Below are 7,750 nucleotides of genomic sequence, written 5' to 3' on the forward strand. Positions count from 1 at the left end.
TATGTATAATGACATTACTAATTCTCCCTTCTTATTCAAGTTTGAGATATTTGTTGCATTTTTTGTGGTTGCTCTTGTAGAGAGGGCAACAAGAAAAATGTGAATGTAAATGATCATGAAAATTGAAATCTAAGGGAGGAGACCGTGTGGAGCCCATGGTAGACTATGGTTTCCATGGTTAATATTGGCAGTAATGGGTTAAAAAAGGGTGCTTACCATTTTTAAACTTAAAATGAAAATAAAAAAAGCAAAACAAATTTTTAATGTATGTTTAAATACTTTTTAAGTTTTTTTGTTTTTATTTTTTCATTATTGTTTTAAAATTAGCTCAAAGTATTATCTACAAGTAAATGTGCAGCTCAATGACTGAAAGGTCTTTCTCCACACCAATCCATTGACCTTAGTTGTGAGTGTTCACATTTTTTTTCTATTCTTTCTTATTTTTAAAAGAAAACAACTGTATTAAAATTTTCAACTTAAAATCAAAGCTTGTAAGCATAGTCTTCTGATAAGAGAATTAGAACAAAAGAAAAACAGTTTTTTTCAAACTTTGTAAACCTACTATTTATGACTTAAGCATCATTGCTAATCAATTTCAAGTCAAATATTAAGCTCAAGTAAGTTTGTCAAATAAATTGTTATGTTTTTCAATCAAAACTATCTTCCCATCCCAAAAACAAATCAAGTAATCAAAGATTGTTTGTTTAAGATTGATCTTTATCAATATGTTTTATAAAAAAATACATTTCAAATATAAGAACTGAGCAACAAATAAATTAAAATAAATAAGTTGGGTCTTTTATTTAGAAATTCTATATATTTATTTTAGAAAATGGAGTTTTAGGAAGAATTTTTTAGTAAAAACCCTGGTTAGTTTGAAGTAATATAATCTTCATTGAACTGATTATTTTTTTTTTTAACTTTAATATTAGACTAAAATGTTTGAAAAATTATTTTTATGTGTAAGTATTGATATATGTGTTTTGGCTTCACATTTTTCAACTTTACACCTTAAATAACTATTAGGTTAGGAGGTTTTTTTAATAAAATTAACACTTAATTACATGCTACATGAATAAACTTTTTGTTTAAGTAGAAGAGCTCAGAAAAAATTAGAGCATCACAATTATCATTTAATTTTAATAGCTTTTTTTTTAATTATAATTACCTTTCAATTACCAAGTCACTGGTGTAATTTTTTCGCTATTATTGTTATTGTCAACTGAAGTTGGTAAAACTTTTAAATATGTAAAACCGTATTAGCATCTTATACACATGAAGTGCTAAAGGTTTTCAACAATAGTAAACCAGGTACTCTGATGAAAAAAATTAACTTATTCTTGTTACTATTAATAATTTTCTTATTTACTTAAGACTTCATTATTAAAAACAGATTTATTATCTTAAAATTAAAATTAAAACATTGAAGTAATTTGCTTTTTTTAACTTTTAAATTATTTTCAAATTAACTTTATCTTAACTTGATTATTTAATTGATTAGTAGAACATAATCGGACTTTTTATAGATAAGTTGAAATTAAGTCTTTAGTAAAGTGATAAAAAACATAAAGAATTTTTTACAATCGTTCGTGTACTTAATAAGTGAAGCTTTTTAAGGGTACTTAGCATTTTGTAAATTATAAATTCATTTTAAATGATCTAAAACGCATACATTAGTTTTATTTTCAATTATTTAGTTATTTTAATTGTTATTTTTTTTTCTTAGTTTTTTTATAAAATAATTTTTTACTTAAAACATAATAAATTTTAAGAAAGTAGTCATTAAAGTTGTTATGTTTATTATCGATGGCATGAAACATCTCAACTTTGTTGATGATAACTGAAATAAATACTGGCTAAAACTGATAAAACGAGCGTAGAGAAAAAAGTCTCATATTAAGCTGACTTTTAATTAAAAGTAAAAAGTTTTCCTGTTTTAATTATTCTATAAAAAGATGTTCGCCCTATAGTGAAAATTAGTTTGTTAAAAGAAAACTTAAAACAGTTTAAATGAACGTTAAAAAAATAAAGTGAGTTATAAAATAATTATAAAACTTTTATGACAAAAATATTTTCAAAAGTTCTAAGTTTAAAACACAAAAGAACTGGGGCTATATATATTTTTCTTTTTACTTGATAAAAATAGTGCAAAATTTTTCTGTTCAGCCGATATTATAGTAAATATTTTAATTACTAAAACTGTATTAGTTTAATGTTGTTTAAAAACAGATTCGATTTTTAAGTTTTACACTTTATAAAAAAATAATTTTAATAGTAATTAGAAAACTAAAACCAAAGGATAAACAGCACTTATCAAACTGAAATTCGAAGATCTTTTTCTTCCTAATTTGACTTAATAAACTGTTGTTGTTTGTAACTGGGGAAGCGCGTTTATTTCTTTTAGTTTGAGAATGAGCTTTCAAGATGTTAATTTTGGAAGAAGGTCCTATTTTGCACCAACTGCAATATGCTTTTGTACCACCTTGAGTTGCAGCAATCCAATCTATAAAGTATAACAATTCTACACATATTTAAATTAACTCTTTTTACTAATAACACCTTAAACATACTAATAACAACTAAGCGTAAAACCAGTGGTTCTTTTTATAATTGTAACGCTTAAATGTAAGTTTAATAACTTTTTAAAAACAAATACTTCACTGTTAATGCAAAAATGTGTTAAAGTAAACAAAAAACAAACAAATTAAGCTAATGCAAGCAACACATTTCAATTTCAGAAAATGAAATGAGTACGTAAACTTAAAATGCATTTTTTAAACAGTTTTGTGTTTTTACAAGCTCATATCAGGGTTGCCAATTTTTAAGTAAAAAAAACGTTCGTAAGTAACCTTAAACTAAACTGTCAAGAGTTACCTTGAGTTTTTTTATTTTTCTTTTACTTACAATGCACGCTGTTAAAATTGATCTTTCTATTTAATTTTAAAAATAGCTAAACCTTTTGAATTAAAGTCAACAAGTGCATTTTAATAAAAAAAAGAGATTTTATTTAAGTATGAGTGTTTTCTATATTCCTTTAAGCGGAATTAAATCTGATAATGTTTTAGTTTACATGAACATTTTATGATATTTTCCTCCATAACAAACTTCATGTTTTACGGTCGCGGCTCGTAAAACATAAACAACTATGTTGATATTTAAAACAGCAATATAGTAAAATTTTAAAAATAGATGTCTACGAAAGAAGGTAACAATTCCTTTAGAAGAAAAATATTTTGCAGTATGTTTGACCATTACTTATAAGAGGCTGCCGACCCCTAGTATAAAACATTATTTTTTCTAATGTCATAAAACTTTTCAAAATGTTAACATGTTAAGGGTTGCCAAAGATTTTTTATCGATTTTTAGTATAAAGTTAAGTTTAAGGAAAAAACGGTCTTAAATAGTATGAAAGTACTAAAAGTAAACTGTAATGCTGTTTTAAATATGTGTTATAATAATTACCCGTTCAATTTAAATAAACGAATAAAAAGTTTATTAGTGTTCAGCATTCTTTGATTCAAGAACTCTAACAACCTTGCTATATTTGTTAAATTTAAATACGATTATAAATTAATACTACTTCGGAATTTTTTTTTTTCTTAAAACTCTGCTTTTTGTTAAAAATATTTTGTGTTAATCTTAAATTAATTTTTATAAAAGTGTTTTAAAAATGGAAAATCAAAGTTGTTGTATGTTCGTTTAAAAAAACTAACCATAATGAATTTAAGCTTGACTACTAATTCTTATGAATGTTTAGTAATTTAATAAAAAATAGTTTAGTTTTTTTATCGATGCATACCAAACTTCTTATTTTTCTACTTAAAAGTTTAAAAATAACAAACTATTATTTTTGTGATTTCTTTAAACATGTGTTTAGCAATATTACAAGAATAACACTGTTTCTATCCTTTACATTTTTGCACAATTCAAAAATAAAGCAATTTTTGTGAAGTAAATAGATCCGGCCATGGAATCACATATATATACTTTTTTATATAACTTTGCTCAAACTTTTTAGTATTTAAAAAAATAGTTATCTGAATTAAACGTAAATTAAATTTAACATAAATACAGGATAAAACCTATGCAACAGGTATACGTTTCAATTATTCAGAAATTTAGCTTTTAAAGAGGTATGAAGTACAAATTATGAATTACATCGTACATATTCGTGACAGTTTTATTTATATAAATGTCATACTTAAACATTATCTACCTATATTTAAATATAATATATACAACTCTTAATATAATCAATCTAAAACTATTCTGTACACAATACTTATATTTTTGCTTAAATTAGAAATATATGATATAACAGACAATACAAGTGAAACATTTTAATGAAACCAGATGAGCAACGACTAGATTGGTTTTAAAATGAAGACTTCATTTTTTACAGACAATATTTTGAATCTTTTAGAAATAATTAAAACTAAACAGTTGTTAACCGTAAAACAACAAGATAACTTGTAACTTTATTTTTTATAAACATATATACAGCATAAAAACTAGTTTTTACAGGTCTAAATTATCTACGAACAAGTTTAAGATTTAAATTAAAGATTCTTTGTTCCTAGCTCGTAACTGGAAAACAGAGTAATCTCCTTCTTGAATCCTCGCTCCTTCCTTGCCCTCAATCCTCCTCTCGACGTCATCATTGTAGATCCGACAACTTCGTGCCGTCGCTCCTTTTATCCTGGAGACGCTGTCGTTACCGCACCGAATGTTGATTTTAAGCATTTCAATTATACGAGGGTTCTCTTTGACGGTCAGATCGTTTGTAGAATACTTGCTAAATTTGTGAGTCCCGACAACAAAATTGAGTACCTTCCAACGAGCTTTTCCCTGCCGTTGAAGACCTTCAGATTCTCTTTCACTTTTTTGCTTTTGTATCCAAACGGTCCGTAATCGAGCTTTTTCAACAGCTTACCGGGCTGCCAGTTCAACAAGTCGCCGTTCTAAACGAACAGAGCCGGCAGGATCATCTTGTGGCAATCAGCCGCGACGCTCCGAAGGCCTCGGCGCTCTTTCTCATCGAAGGGTCATCGAGCTGAACGAGGTAGAAGAGGTATATTTGCTTAAAGGTTTTTTAGCAACGGTTTACAGCTCTTTTTAAGCTGAAGAACGTTTAGTTGTTAAAGATGGCGGGAATAAATTTGTTAGGGGAGCGAGTCGTTTGCCATAACAATGCTTTTCGATTTTCTCTCAGCGTAGTTCTTGAAGGTGGATTCGTCCATTTTGACCAGCAGCGAAAGCGTTTTGATTATCTAAAAAACTTGAAGCAAAAAAATTTCCTCTGTCAGGGCATCAAGAAGCGGGCCGCAATGTTGTGAATCTTAAGTTGCGTCAACTTCAAATTCTGAAGGTTTGCATTCGCTTGCACTGGCCTTTTGGTCATCAACAATCTTCTTCGATCTCTCTTGGACCGTAGTACATTCGGTTGACAAAGAGTAAGCCACTCTGATTAAATGAAAAACGGCAACAGACGCCTGCGAGGTGAAAAATGGTTTTCTTTGTTACCGACATCAGGTCGTATTTGAAAGCACTCGGGAAGCGGAAAAGTTATTTTGAGAAATCAAAGTCCGGGCAATGGGACTCCGTCATTTCATCGTATCCAGGATCTCTAGCTACAAATTTCCCGGTGTCTCTTCTATACATTCCGACTCTGGATTTTTTTTGGAATCAGAAGGCGACGTCATTTTTGTAAATGAATAATGAACTTTATTTTTGTATTATTGACAAAGCTTAAAAAAATGGTAGAAAAAAGTTTTTAGTGAGTTTTTTACAAATGTCTTTAGAAAAAATTATTTACTCAGCTTACATCTAATATCTAAAAATTATTGTAAATGAATAAAGAGTTCTAATAGAAATATTTACTGAAAGGGCTGAAAAAGTTTAGGATATTTAGAAATAAGCTAATCTTGTATGTACATTTAGAAAGAGAAACAAAACAATTATTTAAAAGTAAGCTAAAAGTTTTATAATGTTAGAAAAAAGCTGACTTAGTAAAATCTTTTTATTTAATAAAAATATTATAAAAGTTATAGGTAAAACACAGCTTTAAAACTACAACAGACATAATTAACTTTTTTTTTTTAATTTTTGTATGTAGCAGCAAAACAGTACTATATATCCAGTTTCGATTATACGCTTAAGTTTTTTGGTTTGATTACAAGCCGGCTTATTTAAAATATGCTTTCAAAGTTTTAATTTAAATTAGTAGTTCAAAACCTTTATATGTTATTCTTTAACAAATTTTTAAACAAGTAAACACTTGTAAACATTAATTAGAAAACAGAAAAATTAAAAAAAAGAAGCAGTTTTTTATTAAAAAGAAATTTGACAGTTTTTGATGGCTAGCTATATTCTTAATGACTTAGTGATTGGTAAAAACTTTCAAATTAATAATTAAAAAAAAAAATTATTGTAAAGAATTCTATAAAGTTTTAAGGTAAACTTATGGTTTTAAATTAGCACTCTCTTTATTTTATAAGAGAATCATTTATTTGAAACAACACTCAAAAAAATGTTTTTTTAGATATAATCTTTTCTTAATGCAGCATTGCTGATTTTTTTAAGAAATATTTTCGAGATTTTCCAAAATTTTTTCAGGTCTTCCAAAGTACTAGTTTTTAGGTCTATTTTTGCTATGAAATTTAGTTTCAGGTGAAAACTGTCTTAAAAAATAAAAAAAAAACCTTAAAATTTGCTGTAAAGCTTCTTTAAATGTGTTTGTGATTGAAAATTCTTTCAACTTTAATAAAATATTTTAATCTATTTTTCGGTGCATAACTTATTTGAAAAATATAGCATTTTATTTTTTTCTTAAATTTATTTGAGATCTTTCGTAGTCAGTCTTTTTAGTTTTAGTTAGAGCGGAGAACTCTTTTCAGTTACATATTCTGTAAGCCTTATGCATTCAATATTTAAGGCCCAGTTTATGTGAGCAGAAAAAGTTTGTATACCAAACTAGACTTTTTTTATCCTTATATTAAGTAATTTCAAAGTAACAAGTTTCTCGTATATTTTTTTAGGTCTAGTTTCGAGTTAATTTTTATCGCTGGTTTATTTCAGCTTGATTTTAATCTAACGAGTTTTGTTAGTACAACAAATTTCTACAGTATAAGCATTTAGTTAGTTTTTTGGTTTGATTATTACGGTATTTTATATTTTAAAACTTCAACTATAATATTATTTTAATTCAGTTTAGTTCAATATAATTTTTGACAAGACTTACTAAGAAAGATCTCAAATAAATTTAACAAAAAAATGAAATGTGTTTTGCTGTATTTTTAAAAAAGAAATCTACTTACTTAACAAGTAAAAATTGTTTAAACTTCAAAGTTTTTTATTGATTTTCGCTCAAAATTCTAGGTTTTTAAAAAATTTGCAAATTCTAGGTTTTTTTTAGCCTAAATTGTCAAATTTCAGTGTTCCAGATTTTTTGGCAGCCCTGAAATTGTTAAATTAATAGGAGTTTAGTAAAAACTGTACTATCAAAATACAACCAAATTAACTTTTATAAAATTTTCAGTTAGTAAAACGTTCTAAATACTCTATCATATTTACGTATAGTTTGGATTGTGTCTATAAATACAAAAACTAAGTTGCAGGGTTTTTACTACACTTTAAAAAATATATGGTTTAAAATAATTGAAACATTTGATTCATTTTCAATGTTTCTTTTTAATTTTATCGAGTAAATCAAGTAATGCTTTTTAAAATTTAAACTATCCAGAGATTTCCA

This window comes from Thalia democratica, chromosome 3 (assembly GCF_965202585.1).
Source record: "Thalia democratica chromosome 3, ktThaDemo2.hap1.1, whole genome shotgun sequence".
NCBI classification, from domain to species: domain Eukaryota; kingdom Metazoa; phylum Chordata; class Thaliacea; order Salpida; family Salpidae; genus Thalia; species Thalia democratica.